The sequence below is a fragment of the Notolepis coatsorum genome, assembly GCF_963971535.1.
Source record: "Notolepis coatsorum genome assembly, chromosome: 19".
Taxonomy (NCBI): domain Eukaryota; kingdom Metazoa; phylum Chordata; class Actinopteri; order Aulopiformes; family Paralepididae; genus Notolepis; species Notolepis coatsorum.
This window is the reverse complement of record NC_140183.1, coordinates 33,601,091-33,628,340: the sequence shown is the minus strand read 5'-3', so window position 1 is coordinate 33,628,340 and position 27,250 is coordinate 33,601,091. Positions and strand designations below refer to the sequence as shown.

Below are 27,250 nucleotides of genomic sequence, written 5' to 3'. Positions count from 1 at the left end.
ATTATTTGTCGTTGCCGCCATTATTTGTCGTTAGTGTTACAGCCCCTCACACTCCAGTTCTCAGGCTGCAGCTGGTTGAAAGCTAAAGTAAACAGGCTTCTCTGCTGGCTGTGGCTCCAGGGGAGTTGAATAGTTCTGGCTCTGCTAGTTTCTTTTCTATCTTTGACACTTTTTTGGTGGACAAACCACCGCACATGTGCATCGTGACTCGCGACGGGAGACTAGCTCTGCTAGCACACATAGCCTACTGTGTACACACGGTTTCAAACTGTATTTTAAATTAGAAAGCAAACAAAATAAATGGACAAGAGAAAAATAAATCTCAATTTGGTCAGTATTGTCATTTGGACAAGCAAAGCCATTACTTTAAGTTGCAGGCAAGAAAGACAAGTCTGTCCACTGTCTCTGGTTTTAAAACTGCCCTGTTGCAGGTCACAAAAAAAAGAGAAAAAAAATATTGATATCGATTATTAAAATATATTGCGATAATTATCGTTATCGTTTTATCGCCCAGCCCTAGATGTCACCTATTGCATTTAGAACATTAAGCTAATCAAATTGAACCAAATTGTGGTGAGAGTGTAATAGTTTATGATGCACTGAGTATTTGCATAAATAGTCTGAATACATTTTACATTTATATTCATTGTATCGTGTACAACAAGTCAACGGGTGGGGTACACATCTGGTGGCTAAGGGTCAGTGGTATTGTTCATCAAACAGTGTTGAACCTGAGTGCTACACTCTTAGTGCATAGTAGTAGACATTGTAGGTTCATGTGAATAATAATAATAATAATAAAAAATTTGATCAAAAAAAAAAAGTAGTAGACATTGTAGCATAGTAGACATAGACGCCTGCGTAATAGAGCACTCGGAGCATCTGCTCTCCCACTATTGAACTTGGGGGAGCAAAGGTATGCTCTTGCTCCACCACTTTTTGATCATATGAAAAATATGATATATCCCCCCCCAATATATAAATCTAACCATAACTACGTAATTTCAATCAAATTAATAATACGCAATGACACTTAATAGCAAGTTTTTAAGTTTCCAAAGATTGTGACCCCCCCCCCTGCCCCCCCATATGGTTTGATCCAGTGCCTCCCAGTCTCCACCCCCAGCAGACAGTGGCGCACGGCGCTGCAGGTAGGCTGAGTGTAAATATCAAAGGCCACCGAGTGTGTCATTGTGGCAGGCAGGATTTTCCAGTAAGTTGTTCAAACAAAAGATTATGTTAGACATGTCTTTACTATTGAGTGGTAGAACTTCTACCACGCAATACAATAAAAGTGTTTCACGTCCCGAAATGCCATCTGGTCATACCGTAAATCCTCTAATAATAATAATAATAATAATAACAACGTTTCCCTCTGGTTGGCGTTAGCTTTAGTGCTAGCCGCTAGCTAACGTGGTTGTCATCTAGATATGTGGTGTCAGCTGGATGACGTTGACTTCGTTTGCAAATGTTAACATGGGCCTCTAGTGACGAGGGGCCTCCAATTTTTGGAGATCGATGTCATGACTGTGCACTGCAGACTCAGGGAGGAGGCAGAGAAGGAGAGAAAGAGACACAAGAGTTACAGGTAATGGAAATATATCTTTTTTCTCTTTCTTATTAAAAACTTGGCCTATTTGAAAGGAGATTGATTTAATAAAAATAAATGAGCGAAAAATCAATATACAGTATATATACAGTATATATATATATTAATATATTATTATTATAGTAATTGGCTATCATACTGCAATATAAACTGAGTTTTATAGTGAAAAGAGCAGCTTTATTGGTCAAGATTGAAGGCTCTATATTGCAGGAAATTGCACGTACAGGTTCATTACATTTAAAAAGAAATATGCCGTGGAGGGGGTCGTGCAGGACCCCCTCCAAACCACCCCTTGCCTGTCCCAAATAAAATAAAAAATACCCCCACTTTCAACTATAACTAGGCGGCCATGATAGTATATAGTAGTATAGACATAGTAGCAAAGTACAATAGTAAAATACTATTATTTATTTTTATTTATTCAGATATCGATTGAAGAAGTGTGTTTTTAGTCAACAGCGGAGAATTGGGTGTGTTTCAACTGTTCTGACTGTAGTGGTTTCAGCTGTCCTGGCTGTAGTGGTTTCATCTGTCCTGACTGTAGTGGTTTCAGTTGTCCTGACTGTGGTGGTTTCAGCTGTACTGACTGTGGTGGTTTCATCTGTCCTGACTGTGGTGGTTTCAGCTGTCCTGACTGTGGTGGTTTCATCTGTCCTGACTGTGATGGTTTCAGCTGTCCTGGCTGTAGTGGTTTCAGTTGTCCTGACTGTGGTGGTTTCAGCTGTACTGACTGTGGTGGTTTCATCTGTCCTGACTGTGGTGGTTTCAGCTGTCCTGACTGTGGTGGTTTCAGCTGTCCTGACTGTGGTGGTTTCATCTGTCCTGACTGTGGTGGTTTCAGCTGTCCTGACTGTGGTGGTTTCATCTGTCCTGACTATGGTGGTTTCAGCTGTCCTGGCTGTGGTGGTTTCATCTGTCCTGACTGTGGTGGTTTCATCTGTCCTGACTGTGGTGGTTTCAGCTGTCCTGACTGTGGTGGTTTCAGCTGTCTGTCCTGACTGTGATGGTTTCAGATGTCTGTCCTGACTGTAGTGGTTTCAGCTGTTCTGATTGTAGTGGTTTCAGTTGTCCTGGCTGTGATGGTATCAGCTGTCCTGACTGTGATGGTTTCAGCTGTCCTGGCTGTAGTGGTTTCAGCTGTCCTGACTGTGGTGGTTTCAGCTGTCCTGGTTGTAGTGGTTTCAGCTGTGCTGACTGTGATGGTTTCAGCTGTTCTGGTTGTAGTGGTTTCAGCTGTCCTGACTGTGGTGGTTTCAGCTGTCCTGGCTGTAGTGGTTTCAGCTGTCCTGACTGTGGTGGTTTCAGCTGTCCTGGTTGTAGTGGTTTCAGCTGTCCTGACTGTGGCGGTTTCAGTTGTCCTGACTGTGATGGTTTCAGTTGTCCTGACTGTAGTGGTTTCAGTTGTCCTGACTGTGATGGTTTCAGTTGTCCTGACTGTGGTGGTTTCAGCTGTCCTTACTGTGATGGTTTCAGCTGTCCTTACTGTGAAGGTTTCAGCTGTCTGTCCTGACTGTGATGGTTTCAGCTGTCTGTCCTGACTGTAGTGGTTTCAGCTGTCCTGACTATGGTGGTTTCAGTTGTCCTGACTGTAGTGGTTTCATCTGTCCTGATTGTGATGGTTTCAGCTGTCCTTACTGTGATGGTTTCAGCTGTTCTGACTGTGATGGTTTCAGCTGTTCTGACTGTGATGGTTTCAGCTGTCCTGACTGTGATGGTTTCAGCTGTACTGACTGTGATGGTTTCAGCTGTCCTGACTGTGGTGGTTTCATCTGTCCTGACTGTGGTGGTTTCAGCTGTCCTGGCTGTGGTGGTTTCATCTGTCCTGACTGTGGTGGTTTCATCTGTCCTGACTGTGGTGGTTTCATCTGTCCTGACTGTGGTGGTTTCAGCTGTTCTGGCTGTGATGGTTTCAGTTGTCCTGGCTGTAGTGGTTTCATCTGTTCTGAATGTAGTAGTTTCAGTTGTCCTGACTGTGGTGGTTTCAGCTGTTCTGACTGTGGTGGTTTCAGCTGTCTGTCCTGACTGTGGTGGTTTCAGCTGTCTGTCCTGACTGTGATGGTTTCAGCTGTTCTGGTTGTAGTGGTTTCAGTTGTCCTGACTGTGATGGTATCAGCTGTCCTGACTGTGATGGTTTCAGCTGTCCTGACTGTGATGGTTTCGGCTGTCTGTCCTGACTGTGATGGTATCAGCTGTCCTGACTTTAGTGGTTTCAGCTGTCCTGACTGTGATGGTTTCAGCTGTCCTGACTGTGATGGTTTCAGCTGTCCTGGCTGTCGTGGTTTCAGCTGTCCTGACTGTGGTGGTTTCAGCTGTCCTGGTTGTAGTGGTTTCAGCTGTGCTGACTGTGATGGTTTCAGCTGTTCTGGTTGTAGTGGTTTCAGCTGTCCTGACTGTGGTGGTTTCAGCTGTCCTGGCTGTAGTGGTTTCAGCTGTCCTGACTGTGGTGGTTTCAGCTGTCCTGGTTGTAGTGGTTTCAGTTGTCCTGACTGTGATGGTATCAGCTGTCCTGACTGTGATGGTTTAAGCTGTCCTGACTGTGATGGTTTCAGCTGTCTGTCCTGACTGTGATGGTATCAGCTGTCCTGACTGTAGTGGTTTCAGCTGTCCTGACTGTGATGGTTTCAGCTGTCCTGACTGTGATGGTTTCAGCTGTTCTGGTTGTAGTGGTTTCAGCTGTCCTGACTGTGGTGGTTTCAGCTGTCCTGGCTGTAGTGGTTTCAGCTGTCCCGACTGTGGTGGTTTCAGCTGTCCTGGTTGTAGTGGTTTCAGTTGTCCTGACTGTGATGGTATCAGCTGTCCTGACTGTGATGGTTTCAGCTGTCCTGACTGTGATGGTTTCAGCTGTCTGTCCTGACTGTGATGGTATCAGCTGTCCTGACTGTAGTGGTTTCAGCTGTCCTGACTGTGATGGTTTCAGCTGCCCTGACTGTGGTGGTTTCAGCTGTCCTGACTGTGGTGGTTTCAGCTGTCCTGACTGTGATGGTTTCAGCTGTCCTGACTGTGATGGTTTCAGCTGTCCTGACTGTGATGGTTTCAGCTGTCCTGACTGTGATGGTTTCAGCTGTCCTGACTGTGATGGTTTCAGCTGTCCTGACTGTGGTGGTTTCAGCTGTCCTGACTGTGATGGTTTCAGCTGTCCTGACTGTAATGGTTTCAGCTGTCCTGACTGTGATGGTTTCAGTTGTCCTGACTGTAGTGATTGCAGCTGTCCTGCTGTAGTGGTTTCAGCTGTCCTGACTGTGATGGTTTCAGCTGTCCTAACTGTGGTTGTTTCAGATGTCCTGACTGTGGTGGTTTCAGCTGTCCTGACTGTAGTGGTTTCAGCTGTCCTGACTGTGGTGGTTTCAGCTGTCTGTCCTGACTGTGATGGTTTCAGCTGTCTGTCCTGACTGTAGTGGTTTCAGCTGTTCTGATTGTAGTGGTTTCAGTTGTCCTGACTGTGATGGTATCAGCTGTCCTGACTGTGATGGTTTCAGCTGTCCTGACTGTGATGGTTTCAGCTGTCCTGGCTGTAGTGGTTTCAGCTGTCCTGACTGTGGTGGTTTCAGCAGTCCTGGTTGTAGTGGTTTCATCTGTGCTGACTGTGATGGTTTCAGCTGTTCTGGTTGTAGTGGTTTCAGCTGTCCTGACTGTGGTGGTTTCAGCTGTCCTGGCTGTAGTGGTCTCAGCTGTCCTGACTGTGGTGGTTTCAGCTGTCCTGGTTGTAGTGGTTTCAGCTGTCCTGACTGTGGCGGTTTCAGTTGTCCTGACTGTGATGGTTTCAGTTGTCCTGACTGTAGTGGTTTCAGTTGTCCTGACTGTAGTGGTTTCAGTTGTCCTCACTGTGGTGGTTTCAGCTGTCCTTACTGTGATGGTTTCAGCTGTCCTTGCTGTGATGGTTTCAGCTGTCTGTCCTGACTGTGATGGTTTCAGCTGTCTGTCCTGACTGTAGTGGTTTCAGTTGTCCTGACTATGGTGATTTCAGTTGTCCTGACTGTAGTGGTTTCATCTGTCCTGATTGTGATGGTTTCAGCTGTCCTTACTGAGATGGTTTCAGCTGTTCTGACTGTGATGGTTTCAGCTGTCCTGACTGTGATGGTTTCAGTTGTCCTGACTGTAGTGATTGCAGCTGTCCTGGCTGTAGTGGTTTCAGCTGTCCTGACTGTGATGGTTTCAGCTGTCCTAACTGTGGTTGTTTCAGATGTCCTGACTGTGGTGGTTTCAGCTGTCCTGACTGTAGTGGTTTCAGCTGTCCTGACTGTGGTGGTTTCAGCTGTCTGTCCTGACTGTGATGGTTTCAGCTGTCTGTCCTGACTGTAGTGGTTTCAGCTGTTCTGATTGTAGTGGTTTCAGTTGTCCTGACTGTGATGGTATCAGCTGTCCTGACTGTGATGGTTTCAGCTGTCCTGACTGTGATGGTTTCAGCTGTCCTGGCTGTAGTGGTTTCAGCTGTCCTGACTGTGGTGGTTTCAGCAGTCCTGGTTGTAGTGGTTTCATCTGTGCTGACTGTGATGGTTTCAGCTGTTCTGGTTGTAGTGGTTTCAGCTGTCCTGACTGTGGTGGTTTCAGCTGTCCTGGCTGTAGTGGTCTCAGCTGTCCTGACTGTGGTGGTTTCAGCTGTCCTGGTTGTAGTGGTTTCAGCTGTCCTGACTGTGGCGGTTTCAGTTGTCCTGACTGTGATGGTTTCAGTTGTCCTGACTGTAGTGGTTTCAGTTGTCCTGACTGTGATGGTTTCAGTTGTCCTCACTGTGGTGGTTTCAGCTGTCCTTACTGTGATGGTTTCAGCTGTCCTTGCTGTGATGGTTTCAGCTGTCTGTCCTGACTGTGATGGTTTCAGCTGTCTGTCCTGACTGTAGTGGTTTCAGCTGTCCTGACTATGGTGATTTCAGTTGTCCTGACTGTAGTGGTTTCATCTGTCCTGATTGTGATGGTTTCAGCTGTCCTTACTGAGATGGTTTCAGCTGTTCTGACTGTGATGGTTTCAGCTGTCCTGGTTGTAGTGGTTTCAGCTGTCCTGACTGTGGCGGTTTCAGTTGTCCTGACTGTGATGGTTTCAGTTGTCCTGACTGTAGTGGTTTCAGTTGTCCTGACTGTGATGGTTTCAGTTGTCCTCACTGTGGTGGTTTCAGCTGTCCTTACTGTGATGGTTTCAGCTGTCCTTGCTGTGATGGTTTCAGCTGTCTGTCCTGACTGTGATGGTTTCAGCTGTCTGTCCTGACTGTAGTGGTTTCAGCTGTCCTGACTATGGTGATTTCAGTTGTCCTGACTGTAGTGGTTTCATCTGTCCTGATTGTGATGGTTTCAGCTGTCCTTACTGAGATGGTTTCAGCTGTTCTGACTGTGATGGTTTCAGCTGTCCAGACTGTGATGGTTTCAGCTGTCCTGACTGTGGTGGTTTCAGCTGTCCTGACTGTGATGGTTTCAGCTGTCCTGACTGTGGTGGTTTCAGCTGTCCTGACTGTGATGGTTTCAGCTGTCTGTCCTGACTGTAGTGGTTTCAGCTGTCCTGACTGTGATGGTTTCAGCTGTCTGTCCTGACTGTGATGGTTTCAGCTGTCTGTCCTGACTGTAGTGGTTTCAGCTGTTCTGATTGTAGTGGTTTCAGTTGTCCTGACAGTGATGGTATCAGCTGTCCTGACTGTAGTGGTTTCAGCTGTCCTGACTGTGATGGTTTCAGCTGTCCTGACTGTAGTGGTTTCAGCTGTCCTGACTGTAGTGGTTGCAGCTGTCCTGGCTCTAGTGGTTTCAGCTGTCCTGACTGTGATGGTTTCAGCTGTCCTGACTGTGGTTGTTTCAGCTGCCCTGACTGTGATGGTTTCAGCTGTCCTGACTGTGATGGTTTCAGCTGTCCTGACTGTGATGGTTTCAGCCGTCCTGACTGTGATGGTTTCAGCTGTCCTGACTGTAGTGGTTTCATCTGTCCCGACTGTGGTGGTTTCATCTGTCCTGACTGTGGTGGTTTCATCTGTCCTGACTGTGATGGTTTCAGCTGTCTGTCCTGACTGTAGTGGTTTCAGCTGTTCTGATTGTAGTGGTTTCAGTTGTCCTGACTGTGATGGTATCAGCTGTCCTGGCTGTAGTGGTTTCAGCTGTCCTGACTGTGATGGTTTCAGCTGTCCTGGCTGTAGTGGTTTCAGCTGTCCTGACTGTGGTGGTTTCAGCTGTCCTGACTGTAGCGGTTTCAGCTGTCCTGACTGTAGTGGTTTCAGCTGTCCTGACTGTAGTGGTTGCAGCTGTCATGACTGTAGTGGTTTCAGCTGTCCTGACTGTGATGGTTTCAGCTGTCCTGACTGTAGTGGTTTTAGCTGTCCTGACTGTAGTGGTTGCAGCTGTCCTGGCTCTAGTGGTTTCAGCTGTCCTGACTGTGATGGTTTCAGCTGTCCTGACTGTGGTGGTTTCAGCTGTCCTGACTGGTGGTTTCAGCTGCCCTGACTGTGATGGTTTCAGCTGTCCTGACTGTGATGGTTTCAGCTGTCCTGACTGTGATGGTTTCAGCTGTCCTGACTGTGATGGTTTCAGCTGTCCTGACTGTAGTGGTTTCATCTGTCCTGACTGTGGTGGTTTCATCTGTCCTGACTGTGGTGGTTTCATCTGTCCTGACTGTGATGGTTTCAGCTGTCCTGACTGTGATGGTTTCAGCTGTCCTGACTGTAGTGGTTTCAGCTGTTCTGATTGTAGTGGTTTCAGTTGTCCTGACTGTAATGGTATCAGCTGTCCTGACTGTAGTGGTTTCAGCTGTCCTGACTGTAATGGTTTCAGCTGTCCTGGCTGTAGTGGTTTCAGCTGTTCTGATTGTAGTGGTTTCAGTTGTCCTGACTGTGATGGTATCAGCTGTCCTGACTGTAATCGTTTCAGCTGTCCTGACTGTGGTGGTTTCAGCTGTCCTGACTGTGGTGGTTTCAGCTGTCCTGACTGTGATGGTTCCAGCTGTCCTGACTGTAGTGGTTTCAGCTGTCCTGACTGTAGTGGTTTCAGCTGTTCTGACTGTGATGGTTTCAGCTGTCCTGACTGTGATGGTTTCAGCTGTACTGACTGTGATGGTTTCAGCTGTCCTGACTGTGGTGGTTTCAGCTGTCCTGACTGTGATGGTTTCAGCTGTCTGTCCTGACTGTGATGGTTTCAGTTGTCCTGGCTGTAGTGGTTTCATCTGTTCTGAATGTAGTAGTTTCAGTTGTCCTGACTGTGGTGGTTTCAGCTGTTCTGACTGTGGTGGTTTCAGCTGTCTGTCCTGACTGTGGTGGTTTCAGCTGTCTGTCCTGACTGTGATGGTTTCAGCTGTTCTGGTTGTAGTGGTTTCAGTTGTCCTGACTGTGATGGTATCAGCTGTCCTGACTGTGATGGTTTCAGCTGTCCTGACTGTGATGGTTTCGGCTGTCTGTCCTGACTGTGATGGTATCAGCTGTCCTGACTTTAGTGGTTTCAGCTGTCCTGACTGTGATGGTTTCAGCTGTCCTGACTGTGATGGTTTCAGCTGTCCTGGCTGTCGTGGTTTCAGCTGTCCTGACTGTGGTGGTTTCAGCTGTCCTGGTTGTAGTGGTTTCAGCTGTGCTGACTGTGATGGTTTCAGCTGTTCTGGTTGTAGTGGTTTCAGCTGTCCTGACTGTGGTGGTTTCAGCTGTCCTGGCTGTAGTGGTTTCAGCTGTCCTGACTGTGGTGGTTTCAGCTGTCCTGGTTGTAGTGGTTTCAGTTGTCCTGACTGTGATGGTATCAGCTGTCCTGACTGTGATGGTTTAAGCTGTCCTGACTGTGATGGTTTCAGCTGTCTGTCCTGACTGTGATGGTATCAGCTGTCCTGACTGTAGTGGTTTCAGCTGTCCTGACTGTGATGGTTTCAGCTGTCCTGACTGTGATGGTTTCAGCTGTTCTGGTTGTAGTGGTTTCAGCTGTCCTGACTGTGGTGGTTTCAGCTGTCCTGGCTGTAGTGGTTTCAGCTGTCCCGACTGTGGTGGTTTCAGCTGTCCTGGTTGTAGTGGTTTCAGTTGTCCTGACTGTGATGGTATCAGCTGTCCTGACTGTGATGGTTTCAGCTGTCCTGACTGTGATGGTTTCAGCTGTCTGTCCTGACTGTGATGGTATCAGCTGTCCTGACTGTAGTGGTTTCAGCTGTCCTGACTGTGATGGTTTCAGCTGCCCTGACTGTGGTGGTTTCAGCTGTCCTGACTGTGGTGGTTTCAGCTGTCCTGACTGTGATGGTTTCAGCTGTCCTGACTGTGATGGTTTCAGCTGTCCTGACTGTGATGGTTTCAGCTGTCCTGACTGTGATGGTTTCAGCTGTCCTGACTGTGATGGTTTCAGCTGTCCTGACTGTGGTGGTTTCAGCTGTCCTGACTGTGATGGTTTCAGCTGTCCTGACTGTAATGGTTTCAGCTGTCCTGACTGTGATGGTTTCAGTTGTCCTGACTGTAGTGATTGCAGCTGTCCTGCTGTAGTGGTTTCAGCTGTCCTGACTGTGATGGTTTCAGCTGTCCTAACTGTGGTTGTTTCAGATGTCCTGACTGTGGTGGTTTCAGCTGTCCTGACTGTAGTGGTTTCAGCTGTCCTGACTGTGGTGGTTTCAGCTGTCTGTCCTGACTGTGATGGTTTCAGCTGTCTGTCCTGACTGTAGTGGTTTCAGCTGTTCTGATTGTAGTGGTTTCAGTTGTCCTGACTGTGATGGTATCAGCTGTCCTGACTGTGATGGTTTCAGCTGTCCTGACTGTGATGGTTTCAGCTGTCCTGGCTGTAGTGGTTTCAGCTGTCCTGACTGTGGTGGTTTCAGCAGTCCTGGTTGTAGTGGTTTCATCTGTGCTGACTGTGATGGTTTCAGCTGTTCTGGTTGTAGTGGTTTCAGCTGTCCTGACTGTGGTGGTTTCAGCTGTCCTGGCTGTAGTGGTCTCAGCTGTCCTGACTGTGGTGGTTTCAGCTGTCCTGGTTGTAGTGGTTTCAGCTGTCCTGACTGTGGCGGTTTCAGTTGTCCTGACTGTGATGGTTTCAGTTGTCCTGACTGTAGTGGTTTCAGTTGTCCTGACTGTAGTGGTTTCAGTTGTCCTCACTGTGGTGGTTTCAGCTGTCCTTACTGTGATGGTTTCAGCTGTCCTTGCTGTGATGGTTTCAGCTGTCTGTCCTGACTGTGATGGTTTCAGCTGTCTGTCCTGACTGTAGTGGTTTCAGTTGTCCTGACTATGGTGATTTCAGTTGTCCTGACTGTAGTGGTTTCATCTGTCCTGATTGTGATGGTTTCAGCTGTCCTTACTGAGATGGTTTCAGCTGTTCTGACTGTGATGGTTTCAGCTGTCCTGACTGTGATGGTTTCAGTTGTCCTGACTGTAGTGATTGCAGCTGTCCTGGCTGTAGTGGTTTCAGCTGTCCTGACTGTGATGGTTTCAGCTGTCCTAACTGTGGTTGTTTCAGATGTCCTGACTGTGGTGGTTTCAGCTGTCCTGACTGTAGTGGTTTCAGCTGTCCTGACTGTGGTGGTTTCAGCTGTCTGTCCTGACTGTGATGGTTTCAGCTGTCTGTCCTGACTGTAGTGGTTTCAGCTGTTCTGATTGTAGTGGTTTCAGTTGTCCTGACTGTGATGGTATCAGCTGTCCTGACTGTGATGGTTTCAGCTGTCCTGACTGTGATGGTTTCAGCTGTCCTGGCTGTAGTGGTTTCAGCTGTCCTGACTGTGGTGGTTTCAGCAGTCCTGGTTGTAGTGGTTTCATCTGTGCTGACTGTGATGGTTTCAGCTGTTCTGGTTGTAGTGGTTTCAGCTGTCCTGACTGTGGTGGTTTCAGCTGTCCTGGCTGTAGTGGTCTCAGCTGTCCTGACTGTGGTGGTTTCAGCTGTCCTGGTTGTAGTGGTTTCAGCTGTCCTGACTGTGGCGGTTTCAGTTGTCCTGACTGTGATGGTTTCAGTTGTCCTGACTGTAGTGGTTTCAGTTGTCCTGACTGTGATGGTTTCAGTTGTCCTCACTGTGGTGGTTTCAGCTGTCCTTACTGTGATGGTTTCAGCTGTCCTTGCTGTGATGGTTTCAGCTGTCTGTCCTGACTGTGATGGTTTCAGCTGTCTGTCCTGACTGTAGTGGTTTCAGCTGTCCTGACTATGGTGATTTCAGTTGTCCTGACTGTAGTGGTTTCATCTGTCCTGATTGTGATGGTTTCAGCTGTCCTTACTGAGATGGTTTCAGCTGTTCTGACTGTGATGGTTTCAGCTGTCCTGGTTGTAGTGGTTTCAGCTGTCCTGACTGTGGCGGTTTCAGTTGTCCTGACTGTGATGGTTTCAGTTGTCCTGACTGTAGTGGTTTCAGTTGTCCTGACTGTGATGGTTTCAGTTGTCCTCACTGTGGTGGTTTCAGCTGTCCTTACTGTGATGGTTTCAGCTGTCCTTGCTGTGATGGTTTCAGCTGTCTGTCCTGACTGTGATGGTTTCAGCTGTCTGTCCTGACTGTAGTGGTTTCAGCTGTCCTGACTATGGTGATTTCAGTTGTCCTGACTGTAGTGGTTTCATCTGTCCTGATTGTGATGGTTTCAGCTGTCCTTACTGAGATGGTTTCAGCTGTTCTGACTGTGATGGTTTCAGCTGTCCAGACTGTGATGGTTTCAGCTGTCCTGACTGTGGTGGTTTCAGCTGTCCTGACTGTGATGGTTTCAGCTGTCCTGACTGTGGTGGTTTCAGCTGTCCTGACTGTGATGGTTTCAGCTGTCTGTCCTGACTGTAGTGGTTTCAGCTGTCCTGACTGTGATGGTTTCAGCTGTCTGTCCTGACTGTGATGGTTTCAGCTGTCTGTCCTGACTGTAGTGGTTTCAGCTGTTCTGATTGTAGTGGTTTCAGTTGTCCTGACAGTGATGGTATCAGCTGTCCTGACTGTAGTGGTTTCAGCTGTCCTGACTGTGATGGTTTCAGCTGTCCTGACTGTAGTGGTTTCAGCTGTCCTGACTGTAGTGGTTGCAGCTGTCCTGGCTCTAGTGGTTTCAGCTGTCCTGACTGTGATGGTTTCAGCTGTCCTGACTGTGGTTGTTTCAGCTGCCCTGACTGTGATGGTTTCAGCTGTCCTGACTGTGATGGTTTCAGCTGTCCTGACTGTGATGGTTTCAGCCGTCCTGACTGTGATGGTTTCAGCTGTCCTGACTGTAGTGGTTTCATCTGTCCCGACTGTGGTGGTTTCATCTGTCCTGACTGTGGTGGTTTCATCTGTCCTGACTGTGATGGTTTCAGCTGTCTGTCCTGACTGTAGTGGTTTCAGCTGTTCTGATTGTAGTGGTTTCAGTTGTCCTGACTGTGATGGTATCAGCTGTCCTGGCTGTAGTGGTTTCAGCTGTCCTGACTGTGATGGTTTCAGCTGTCCTGGCTGTAGTGGTTTCAGCTGTCCTGACTGTGGTGGTTTCAGCTGTCCTGACTGTAGCGGTTTCAGCTGTCCTGACTGTAGTGGTTTCAGCTGTCCTGACTGTAGTGGTTGCAGCTGTCATGACTGTAGTGGTTTCAGCTGTCCTGACTGTGATGGTTTCAGCTGTCCTGACTGTAGTGGTTTTAGCTGTCCTGACTGTAGTGGTTGCAGCTGTCCTGGCTCTAGTGGTTTCAGCTGTCCTGACTGTGATGGTTTCAGCTGTCCTGACTGTGGTGGTTTCAGCTGTCCTGACTGGTGGTTTCAGCTGCCCTGACTGTGATGGTTTCAGCTGTCCTGACTGTGATGGTTTCAGCTGTCCTGACTGTGATGGTTTCAGCTGTCCTGACTGTGATGGTTTCAGCTGTCCTGACTGTAGTGGTTTCATCTGTCCTGACTGTGGTGGTTTCATCTGTCCTGACTGTGGTGGTTTCATCTGTCCTGACTGTGATGGTTTCAGCTGTCCTGACTGTGATGGTTTCAGCTGTCCTGACTGTAGTGGTTTCAGCTGTTCTGATTGTAGTGGTTTCAGTTGTCCTGACTGTAATGGTATCAGCTGTCCTGACTGTAGTGGTTTCAGCTGTCCTGACTGTAATGGTTTCAGCTGTCCTGGCTGTAGTGGTTTCAGCTGTTCTGATTGTAGTGGTTTCAGTTGTCCTGACTGTGATGGTATCAGCTGTCCTGACTGTAATCGTTTCAGCTGTCCTGACTGTGGTGGTTTCAGCTGTCCTGACTGTGGTGGTTTCAGCTGTCCTGACTGTGATGGTTCCAGCTGTCCTGACTGTAGTGGTTTCAGCTGTCCTGACTGTAGTGGTTTCAGCTGTTCTGACTGTGATGGTTTCAGCTGTCCTGACTGTGATGGTTTCAGCTGTACTGACTGTGATGGTTTCAGCTGTCCTGACTGTGGTGGTTTCAGCTGTCCTGACTGTGATGGTTTCAGCTGTCTGTCCTGACTGTGATGGTTTCAGATGTCCTGACTGTGATGGTTTCAGCTGTCCTGACTGTGGTGGTTTCAGCTGTCCTGACTGTGGTGGTTTCTGCTGTCTGTCCTGACTGTGGTGGTTTCAGCTGTCCTGACTGTGGTGGTTTCAGCTAACCCCCCCAGGAGCGTGGACAGGAGTGGGTCTCAGGCGGCCAGGAGATGCAGAGTGTAGGGGTCTTGAGCGTGTGTAGTTAGAGACCACTGGAGGGAGCAATTCTAATTATTATTGGATCAAATGGACTCGTTATACACCCAACACAGCTTTTGACATGGGCTTTTCATTTCTGCCTCGGCCCTCACCAGAAGCTGGGCTTAGGAGCTCATATGGACTTAAATCCCACCGGAGTCACTCAGAAACGGCTCGATAATGAACCATCCAGCTTAAGACCTGGAATGGCTTCATGGAGGGAACCGTTGCGTACATTGTGACGTGATGATGGAAAAAGGTCAGGAAGATGGGAAGCGTGAAGGACATTCATTACTCGTATGAATATGACATTACTGTCTTTTTTACTGTAGTGGGTTCAATTTCAAAGCTAGAGTGATAGTGGTATTATATGAAACTAGAGACCATGGTAGCGAACCTGAGAAGGGGCCATTTTCAGAGGTGCCTTGACCTTTCACCCCAAATGTATCTGAATGACAATGGGCTCAATGGACTAACAAGAGTCTTGCCTTTACAGCCATGTCTAATTTATACTGGTCCCATGTAGTTTATACAGGTTCCATGTATGTGGTAAATAGGGATGCCCCCCGAAACCCGGTTCTAAATGGGAACCGGTTCTAAATTAGAAAAAAACTTGAGTATTGATAAGATCCGACGTTATCGGTTCTGCTATCGGTGCTTCAGAACAACTCTCAAGTTGTAGGCTACAGACAGCTCTGTTCTCATCATGGCGGACAGAACGAAACGTTCAAAAGTCTGGGTATATTTTTACTAAAGTCGATGCCGACAACGCTCGTTGCCACAAGTGCAACAAAACATTTGCCAGTAATGTATAAGCGCTGGTACTTGTCAATGTGGCCGGCGGGGAGCTAACGTTGTTGTTAGCGTGAGCTCCGTTAGTTGAGTCCCTCGAGTAAAGTAATGGCGGACATTCCAAAAGTAAAAAAACGAATAAGAGCTTCCGATTGGTGGTAAGAACAGCAGAGGTGGGTGCAAGCGGTGTGACGTAATTGGTAGAATCGACTATCAATCAAAATTGTTCTGTTGTGGTCTACCTACCTGACATGCATTGCAAACTCATAAACAAGTCTTGAGCAAGTTAGGTTATGAAAGCCAGTGAGTATTGTATGACTCAGACTTCAGCAATAATCATGAGCATTATAAAATAAAACACACATGGCATGGTGGAATACCATAAACATATGTCTTGATGTTTCCTTTTTTTAAGTAAGTAAAGAGGCCTATGTTCATATCAGTGAGCACAATTTGTAACACAAACATTTTATATTTTATTTATTCATTTTATTATTATTATTTTATTTCTTGCCATGCAACTGTTTGTTTGAACTTCTGTTAACTTTTTGCTGTAAAACAAATTGTTTTAATAATTTTTCTTTTTTTATCTTAAATTTGTTGTTGATTATAAAAAGTCTATAATTCAGACACATTTAAAACATTGCTGCTGCTGTTGCTTCTGAAGAAATAATATTTATTTATATTTATATAAAAGATGTACCTTTCTTGTTGGGACATAATTGGACCCTTATTACTAAATATGATCTTATACTCAGTCAAGGAGGGGAACTTCCATAAAAACGACAATATTGCACTCATAACAGTCCTTCTCAAAAAAGACAAAGACCCCACCGAGTGCGGTAGTTACAGACCCTTAAGCCTCCTCGGAACCGATATCAAACTGTACTCTAAGGTATTAGCCATCAGATTAAAAAAGCATATGACGTCTTTAGTTCATCCGGACCAAACTGGCTTCATAAGAGGCCGCCTGATCACTGATAACATAAGACGAATACTGCACGTACTAGATGCCGACAAGGACGACACCATACCTAAGGCGATGCTGTCCCTGGATGCTATGAAAGCCTTTGACAGGCTGGAATGGTCGTATCTATGGGCAGTATTAGAAAGGATGGGGTTAGGAAAAGGATTCATTGATATGATTAAAGTACTATACAAAGACCCATCGGCCATGATTACAACAGGTACAATCATCTCCAAAATCTTTCCGGTACCACGCTCAGCCAGACAGGGTTGCCCTCTTAGTCCCGGACTATTCGATCTATCATTAGAGCCTTTAGCACAATATATAAGACAATCCCAATCCATAGAACCAATCGTAATCAAGGGCACACAACATAAAATTAGTTTATATGCGGACGACGTAATATTGTTCATGCAAAACCCCAACACCACATTGCCTCATCTGCTCAAGTTGATTGAGAACTTTGGTGATTTATCGGGATTTAAGATAAATTGGCCGAAGTCGGCTTTCCTTCCACTTAACACCCCTGCAAAAAAAGATATAACCCTCCCAGGAGAGATACCTATGGTAAAACATTTTAGATGCTTGGGAGTGGAAATATTCCCCACCATAAGACAAACGGTGAAGCACAATTACACAAAAATCCAAAACAAAATCAAAGACGACCTTGATAGGTGGGCAAAACTTAAAAACTCAGTACAGGCACAGATATCAATAGTTAAGATGGATGTACTACCTAGAATCAACTTCTTCAGTTCAATGCTACCGTTACCCCCTCCAGAGGGTTACTGGAAAAGATTACACTCCTCCACATACAAATGTATTTGGAATAACAAACCACCACGTATAAAAAGATCCACCGCACAGAGAAATAAAGCAGACCAGCATTTCCAGATTTTTTCCACTATTTTAAGGCGTACACATTAAGACCATTGACAACATGGTTTGACCCCCAAGCATTAGTATCCTGGAGAAAATTAGAAGAAAACATAGTAGCCCCACATAGACTGAAGGACATAGCATACACTAAACTACCAATCAAGCACTGTGAACGGAAATTTGGCCCCATAATTACCCATGCGATCCGGATATGGCGTGAAACACAAAAGAAATATCCTAACCCACACAAATGGCACAATCATACTCCCTTATTCAATAACAATGCACTCTTAATTGAAAAACGACCTATAAGATTCCCTATATGGGAAGAGCAAGGCATACACTCATTAGGGGATGTTTTTAACAAACAGGGTTTTTGCAGTTATGGAGAAATATGCAAAAAAAATTATCTCACCATGTCCACATGGCTTTTTTACATACAGTTACGGCTATGTTTGAAGTCTCACAGTGTTCCATTAGACATACCAATTGAACACCACAGATACCACAAATTCTTCTATGAAAGAGAGACATCGAGAGGTTTTGTTTCAGATTTTTATCATCAATTACTAACGTCCTCGTATGAAACCCTCCAACTAGACTCTGTCTGGAGGAGGGATATACCAGACCTGGAAAGTGACTTTGATTGGCAAGGAGCCTGGGCAAATGTCCGACTTACATCAAGGAACCCGTACCATCAACAAATCAATCTTAACTATATTCACAGGACATACTTGACTCCTATAAGACTGAACAGAATGGGTCTTAAACAAGACTCCAAATGCTCCCAATGTACAAACGGGGACGAAGGGACATTTATGCACATGTATTGGGACTGCCCACCAGTTAAGACATTCTGGAAAGATGTGACCCAACAATTATCAAAACTCGTATCTTGGAATATACCTGTACACCCTTCTGTATTACTATTGAATGATGTTTTTGAGTTTGCAGTAAATCCACAGCTAAAGAGATTGGTTTTATCGGGTATCACAGTAGCTAAAAAGCTGATCGCATCACGCTGGTTTCAACCGGAAAAATGTGCCGGAAAGTTTGGTTTCTTACATATCTCGATGTGATTTATCAAGAAATATCTACAGCAAGAATTCTGGGTCTCAATGAATCCAAAATGTCAATGTGGTTAGAAGTGGTGGAGAGAATAAAAGCTAGCTTATAATTGTAGTGTCTGGTTAGGAGCGAGGGATAATGGAGGTACTATCCAAAGAGGGGTCCGGGAGGGGGGGGTTCGAGCTGGAGCATATGTGTGTAGGTTTTTAGATAACAGGTATTAGGGGTATATCCTGTATAAGACATTGGTATAAATGGTAATTTCGTTGGATATACACTGTATATTAATGCTTGTGTATCTTATCGTGTGTTGTCATGTTTGTTTATATGTGTGTTTAAAAAAAATATATATATATAAAAGAATAATAAAGCAATGTCGATTCTGTTCTTAATTAATTGTCTTTTTTTCTTGCAAAATTATCAAAAAGAACCGATAAGCGGATCGATAAAGTACCGAACCGTTAAGCAGTATCGATAAGAGTAGTAGTATCGATAAAATCCTAACGATACCCATAGGGCTGGGTGATAAAACCATAACGATAATTATCGCAATATATTTTAATAATCTATATCGATCGATAATAAAAAATAATCAATATTATTTTTCTTTTTTTGTGACCTGCAACAGGGCAGTTTTAAAACCAGAGACAGTGGACAGACTTGTCTTTCTTGCCTGCAACTTAAAGTAATGGCTTTGCTTGTCCAAATGACAATACTGACCAAATTGAGATTTATTTTTCTCTTGTCCATTTATTTTGTTTGCTTTCTAATTTAAAATACAGTTTGAAACCGTCTGTACACAGTAGGCTATGTGTGATAAGAGCTAGTCTCCAGTCGTGAGTTATGGTGCACATGTGCGGTGGTTTGTCCACCAAAAAAGCGCCAAAAGATAGAAAAGAAACTAGCAGAGCCAGAACTATTCAACTCCCCTGGTGCCACAGCCAGCAGAGAAGCCTGTTTACTTTCGCTTTCAAACCAGCTGCAGCCTGAGAACTGGAGTGTGAGGGGCTGTAACACTAAAGACGGCGGCAACGACAAAGAATTGCTGCAAAATAAACTGTTTAAATAAATTGTTTAAATTTTCTTTTTTTTTAATAAAAATTAAATTAAAAAAATTTTTTTTTAATACTTATAACAATATCGATAATTATCGATATCGAGTGATATGATAACATTATCATATCGTTATCGTGATATCATTTTTGGCCATATCGCCCAGCCCTAGATACCCATCCCAGTGGTAAATGGTAAATGGGACTGCATTCATATAGAGCTTTTACCCAAAGCACTTTACAACCTATGCCTCTCATTCACCCATTCACTCACACATTCCCTGCAAAGTGCCAACCTGATTCATCAGGAGCAGTTCAGGGTTCAGTATTTTGCTCAAGGACACTTCGACAATGAAAGTACAAGTTGTACTCTGAAATAGTCTAGGCACAAAGTAATATCGCAGGTGAGAATGTTAACATGTCCTATATGACATGTTAACATGTCCTATATGCTCTGTAAATACTAATGTACAGATACAGAGATGGCACACCATGTACCTGTTTATTGCACTGTTTATTGGATTCTATTAATATGTTGTACCACTGTATTTTATTGGATTCTATTATATGTTGTACCACTGTATTGCACATCGTCGCGGGCAAGACCAGCCGCATTTCATTGTATACCTGTATGCCGTGACAATTAAAACTCTTGACTTGACTTAACATAATTCGCTTTGGGGCGTCAATAATGTGGTCAAGAGGCATGGATTCTCTATTGTGCCTGAACTGTCTTGGCTTCTTTTATTCACATATGATCAGTAGTTGTACAGCACTCTACTCTCTTTGAGAGCCGTTGAGGAGAGAAAGAAAGGGGTGGGGACATTCTCTTTTATAGTCACCTCTAAGGTAGAATACCTTGGTAGCTACACCTAGAGCGCCCTCCAGTGGAGACAGATATATATATACACAAATGGCAATATCTGGTGGAGACAATGATCTACACAGGTAAACAACTACAAGTGTAAACAGTCATATGGACAGTTGGACAGTCACTAACAGCCCCACACAGAGTCTCTTAACTCAACAGAGAATATTAGTAGATAATGTAATATTACAAACATTATTACTATACTAATATTCCTAATAGTATACAAAATACAGAGTATCAATCAAGTCAGTACAGACTTAGACTATACTGGTAAGTAGACAGACTATTCGTTTTACTAGTCAGTAAAGACTTAGAATATTTGTTTTACTAGTCAATACAGACACAATTTCAACTATTTTCAACTGTAGTAGGTCCTAATTTATGCAAATGACATGTCGTCAGCTTGTGACTGCAACTTGTTCCTGTTTGCGGACGACTCAGCCCTGCTGGTCTCTGACAAGAACAAGTTACAGGTTGAAAAAACCCTCAGCTCAGAACTAGGCAAAATCTGCATATGGCTCGCTGATAACAAACTATCATTACACATGGGCAAAACAGAGTCCATTCTCTTCGGTTCAAATAACAAACTCAGCAAGACCGACGGCTTCTCAGTTACAGTGGGTGACAATATTGTCACAAGGAAAGAAGATATTACCTACCTGGGTTCCATCCTAGAGGCAAATCTTTCCTGTGACAAAATGGCATCCAATGTAATAAAAAAAGTCAACCAACGAACTCGATTCTTGTACCGGATCTCCTCACTGGTAAACAAGAATACCCTGAAGACTCTAGCAGGAGCACTCATTCAAGGGTACTACGACTATGCTTGCACCTCATGGTACCAAAGCACCTCAAAGGCGCTAAAAACAAAATTACAAACATCTCAAAACAAACTGGTCAGACTACTGCTTGACCTTACTCCTAGAACCCACCTCACCCCTGCCCACTTTGACAACCTAGGATGGCTTAGAGTAGACGACAGAGTACAGCAACTTGCATTGGGCCTGGTCTACAAGATACACTACACGACCAAGGTACCCATGTACATGTCAAAATACTTCCCAAAGGTCAGTGAATACCACGATCACAACACCAGAGGGAGCTCCACAAATCATGTTAAACCCAGATTCGGCTCAAACAAGGGACTAAACACGTTTCGCAATTATGCCACATCAATGTGGAACGCCCTACCCAAAGCTGTAAAGGAATGTGAATCACTACCCACTTTCAAAAACACTCTCAAAAAACACCTAAGGGAGACTGCAACTCGAAACTGGCCCCTGTAAATGTCCGAACACAACCCCCTCCAATGTACAGTAAATTACCAAGTATGGTCTTGTCAATAATCCAATGTACAGTTTTGTTTGTACAGTTGTACAGTGTCCCCCACCCACCCCTCCTACCCAACCCCCCCCCCCCCCCCCCCCCACTCCTACCCAACCCCCCCCCCCCCCCCACCCACCTCCAATGTACAGTCCCCCCCCACCCCCACCTACCCAATCCAATGTACAATTTCTACGTCAAATGTATATACTCTTTTTTTTCTGGACTCTTTTTGTATCACAAACAGTACTGTAATTGCAAATCTGGTATGTCATAAATGTATAGATGTAGCAGTACTGTCTATCTGTATGTCATGTATGTCATATATGTTACGATGAATTGAAAATGGGGGACCCTGATGTAAACAAGACGAAAGTCTTTCTGGTCTGCATCCCCTTAACAATTGTATGTATTGAGCTGTACTGTACTGTACCCATTCTGCAATCTGTTAATAAAGTTTTCAATCAATCAATCAAACTTGAGGACAGTTGAATAAATAGTATCTGCAGTTCACTAGAGGTCTGCTCTCCTCTGGGTGACATCATCCGACAATTCAGTTGTCCTCCTCACAACAGAACCACAGCATTAGCGCATGTCCTGTTCATAACAGAACCACAGCATTATCATCACATGTCCTGCTCACAACAGAACCACAGCATCACATGTCCTGCTCACAACAGAACCACAGCATCACATGCCCTGCACACAACAGAATGATAGAATTAGCACATGTCCTCCTCACAACACAATGATATAATTATCACATGTCCTGCTCACAACAGAACCACATCATCACATGCCCTGCTCACAACAGAATGATAGAATTAGCACATGTCCTCCTCACAACACAATGATATAATCACATGTCCTGCTCACAACAGAACCACAGCATTAGCACATGTCCTGCTCACAACAGAACCACATCATTAGCAAATGTCCTGCTCACAACAGAACGATAGAATTAGCACATGTCCTCCTCACAACAGAATGATAGAATTATCACATGTCCTGTTCACAACAGAACTATAGGATTATCACATGTCCTCCTCAGAACAGAATGGTAGAATTATCACATGTCCTCCTCACAACACAAGTTAACTATAGGATTATCACATGTCCTGCTCACAACATAACCACAGGATTAGCACATGTCCTGCTCACATCAGAACCACAGGATTATAACATGTCCTCCTCACAACAGAACCACAGCATTAGCACATGTCCTGCTCACAACATAACCACATGTTACAGCCACAGCCAGGACCTTTCTCTCCCCTGTCTATCAGCAGGTCCCCGCTACCATATATGGGCCCCTCCATGTTCCCGCTTCACCCTCAGCCTGCCTACCTGGGCGCGTCTATTCTTATCCTAACACATGTTTGCTTCTACAGTGCAGGTCTACACACCTGAGGCTCATCTCATCATCACTGAGCCAGGATAAGAGGCCTGCACCCCTGCCACTCCTGGTCTAAGTGTTGTTTCACCTGTCTTGGTATTAGGACTTTTTTTTCTTCTCATCCCAATGTTAGTCGTTATGCCAATTCCCAATCCCCTTCCTGGTCGTTGCGCACTCTACCCCCTACCGTCGGTCTGGGAGGGCGGAGACTATCACATGCTTCCTCCGACACATGTGTAGCCAGCCCACCGATTCTTTTCACCTGGCAGCGCGGACTCTCACTGGGAGAGTGTAACGTGTGGAAGGTCAAACTACCTCTCCCAGATCCTTCCCTTGCTGTTCAGGCGCCCTGACCGAACTGTAGGAGTCGCTGTTTACAATGACCAGGACCCACCCACGTTGGCTTCCCACCTGCCAAGTGTGTTAGTATGGACGGTCGGCCAAGCCGGAGGCACCACAGCCGGATTCGATCCCACTGGCTCTGTGGTGGTAGACAGACGCTTAGTCCGCTGTGCTACCCGGCCGCTCTCCGGTATTAGGATTCTTATCTGGACCTCTATACTCTATATATTTATAGTGTGTTTTTGTGAGCTATGTAGCCTGCGTCGTTCTAACCCCTGTTCTCCTGTGTGTAGGATCACACACCTCCGGCCTGCACCCCCACCCTTGGACATCACCAGCCTGGACTATCCCGGGACCTCAGGGACACACACATCCCTCACCTGTATTCCCTCACTGCCTGCCTTGTTGTCTTCAGGGTTTTACAATTAAATACCCTAAACCGCCTCATTCTCCTGTGCCTTGTGTTCTGCTCTTGGGTTCTATAGACACCACCCTAACACCACAGCATTATCACATGTCCTGCTCACAACATAATGATATAATTATCAAGTTACATCCCTTTGATTTCTGACACGATACATGGTATGAATGAATGACTTTTATTTATATAGCACCCTTCACAGCACGAATGCACAGGGTGCTTTACACTACAGCTTAATATAAAAAACACAACAAAACAAAATCAGAAATAAATGACAACAACAACAACAACAACAACAACAACAACAACAACAACAACAACAACAACAACAACAACAACAACAACAGACAGCAGTTAAAAAACTGTGAAACCAGATACTTTTTTTTTGTTTTAAAGTAGAATAAAAGAATTTGGATAAAATCATGAGTCACTAATTAAAAAACAAAACTATAGGAACAGTGATGACAAGAAATAGTGCCTATGTATGACCAAAGGCCTGTCTGAACAAATGTGTTTTTGGTACACACATTATACATGGTACATGATACATTATACACAATACATGCTACATGATATAATCAGTACATCCGTGGTCAAATAACAACCACTGGATTTCAGACGTGTTCAAAAAAGACATGCAGCTTATTGCCATTACATTATCACATATCATATCATATTTTCTCAGTCCTTCATGTATTCAGAACCACATGGAGGTGCAAGCATCAGAAGACAGGCCTCAGCATTCTGCTAAAGCCCCTGGTAATCCCAGGCCTTATTAAAAAGCCCAGCGTGAATCTATTTAAAATAGGATTTGTGGGAAATCCCTCACCTTGGGAGAGGAACCGACTCTCTCTGTTACCTCCACTTTAGGTTGGAAATGAAGAGAAATACATTTTAAGATAAACGTTTTTTTTATTGCATTTGTTTAATGTTATTAGGATGTCTATACGCTTGAGTGAAGCTGAAACGTTAAAGGAATGTTTTGGGAAATATACTTATTTGTCATCTTCTCCCCAGAGTCAGGCGAGAGGACAGATAGTGATGTCGCATCTCTGTGTCCAGATCAGACAAAGAGAGATCTTCGTTGCACGCTGGCCTAGAATAGCGTAAGGACTGGAAGCAGGTTACAGCGGCTAGCCTAGCTCTGTCAAAAGTGAAGGAACGCAACTCCAAAACGGTCTTAATTACACGTTGTATGTTGTGTATTTACCTTGATGAACAAGAAAGACAGGTTTTGAACAGGTTGTCGGGGGGAGGGCCAGAACACCAAGTAAATACACAACACACAGGGTGTGAACAGGGGCGAGTTGTTGTGAGGTCTATTTCTTCACTTTTGAGGAGCTAGGCTAACAGTCCTGCTTGTGCTAAGCTAGGCTAGCACGCAACCGGATCTCTCTCAGTAGTACTAGAAGCACATAGATGAAATTGATGTCTAATCTTTTTGTCTGACTCCGAGGTGGAATGCAAATAAGGGTGCTCAAAGACAATCTGACTAATGCAATGTAGTTATTCAAAGTGATGGAGTAATCGATAATCAGTTACACTGAGTCATCCTTACTCAAGTCTGACTCCAGAGATGTTTCACAGAATAGTACTTCTACGAAGCTGCTGCTCTAGGCCTAATGGACAACACAGAGGCTCCACAGGAAGGGACAGGACAGAGGCTGCTGCTCTAGACAACACAGAGGCTCCACAGGAAGGGACAGGACAGAGGCTGCTGCTCTAGACAACACAGATGCTCCACAGGAAGGGACAGGACAGAGGCTGCTGCTCTAGACAACACAGATGCTCCATAGGAAGGGACAAGGCAGAGGCTGCTGCACTAGACAACACAGAGGCTCCACAGGAAGGGACAGGACAGAGGCTGCTGCTCTAGACAACACAGATGCTCCACAGGAAGGGACAAGGCAGAGGCTGCTGCTCTAGACAACACAGAGGCTCCACAGGAAGGGACAGGACAGAGGCTGCTGCTCTAGACAACACAGATGCTCCATAGGAAGGGACAAGGCAGAGGCTGCTGCTCTAGACAACACAGAGGCTCCACAGGAAGGGACAAGGCAGAGGCTGCTGCACTAGACAACACAGAGGCTCCACAGGAAGGGACAGAGCAGAGGCTGCTGCACTAGACAACACAGAGGCTCCACAGGAAGGGACAGAGCAGAAGCTGCTGCTCTAGACCGGGGTTCTCAACCTTTCAGCTGCCAAGGCACCCCTGTGTTCAATAAAATATTCCAGGGCACCCCTACCTACATACGATAAAGACTTTTCCGGTCCTGTCTTTTTTGCTACAATGATGACAAAAGTGCTTGCTTTCAAAATAATGTTTATTTAAGAAACCGGGAAACACATTTGTGTGTATATGCAGGCTATATAATGCATTATTAACAGGTGTTTCAGGTCTAAATGGCTTAGTACTGTTGACATTACACTGCTTGTAGTAGTAAATCAAATAGCATATTTCTTTAAATAAAATTACAGAAAATTATCACTAAAGTGCTATCTGTTGCAGCTGCACTGTTCTCCATAAAAATAGCATATTTGGATAAGTGTGACCATTTCACAGAAAAGGATCACCAAGTTACCATTTCTCAAAAAATATAAATAAATACAGAAAATAAGCACTCGTTCACTCAGTAGACATTTCTAGCTCAATGCGAGGTCTGCTGCTGCTGGCTAATAATACGGTCAATACGTGGGGAGATCTTTGACAAGGCAACACGCATGTCATCATCAAGGCTCAACTTGGCCCTATATTTTGTTTTCAGAGTTGACATGGATGAAAATCCAGCTTCACACAGATATGTGGTGCTGAATGGTATCAACACCTTAACTGCTGCATCATGAGATACTTGGTACTCAGCTCCACACTCTGAAACTAGCTCTCCAGGTGGTATGTATCAGATGATATTTCAATGAGTTCTTCCAAGAGTTTGGAATGTTGTCTGTAAAGTTTTTTTTATCCAGAGTAACTTGGTGATCCTTTTCTGTGTTTTATTAAATAATGATTTTCAGATTTTGAGAAATGGTCAAACTTATCCAAATATGGTATTTTCATGGAAAACAGTGCAGCTGCAACATATAGCACTTTAGTGATAATTTTCTGTAATAAAAAAATAAAATAAAAAATTCTCAAGGCACCCCTGGCAGCTCTCTGAGGCACCCTAGGGTGCCGCAGCACGGCACCCCTGTTGAGAACCGCTGCTCTAGACAACACAGATGCTCCACAGGAAGGGGCAGAGCAGAGGCTGCTGCTCTAGGCCTAATAATTTAGTCAACAAATTCTGTGGACTTTAGTTGACTAGTAATTTATTTAGTAGAGGACAACCCCTCTAGGTTTATGGATCAGCCACTTGATGTATCAAAGGTCAATACATGTACCTCTGTTTTACACAAGTATACAATGAGTTCTGGGAATCATGAATCTTGCTTCTACCAGATGTACATCGGAGGTTAGTGTTGCTGAATGGAGCTGTATCTTGAGTACATTTACCATGATGTAATCATTATTTTAATATTCAAATGTTTGTGGGTAGTGCCCTCTGGGTAGTTTTATGTGTGTATAATCCACAGAAAACAACACTGAGCTACCAGGGGCGTAACAATACACACATTTTCAGATCCTATCCAAATTTAGATTTGGAGGTCATGGTTAAATTTGATTCTCCATTCTTTATGCGCTCAAACCTATTCATACTACAAGACTGTAGTTATAGATTATACTGTATATATATTACACAGTAGGGTTAGGCTCAGAATCTTTAAAAATGTTATTATTTCAAAGTCGTAAAACAATGAAAATGAGCCTTAAAGGGATGATTCTGATAACCGACCCATATGCTGTAAACTAAGGAATGTGAATCACTACCCACTTTCAAAACCACTCTCAAAGAACACCTAAGGGAGACTGCAATTCGAAACAGGCCCCTGTAAATGTCCTAACCCAACCCCCTCCAATGTACAGTAAATTACCAAGTATGGTTGTCAATATTTCAATGTACAGTTTTGCTTGTACAGTTGTACAGTGTTCCCCACCCACCC

At 44.8% G+C, this 27,250-nt stretch overlaps 1 protein-coding gene across 1 annotated transcript in view; it reads right to left on the bottom strand.

The window, feature by feature from the left end:
* The window catches only part of ttc24 (tetratricopeptide repeat domain 24), a gene marked incomplete at its 3' end in the record, with an annotated part of 161,183 nt that overhangs the window by 129,393 nt on the left and 4,540 nt on the right, over positions 1-27,250 (bottom strand). The window lies entirely within an intron of this gene.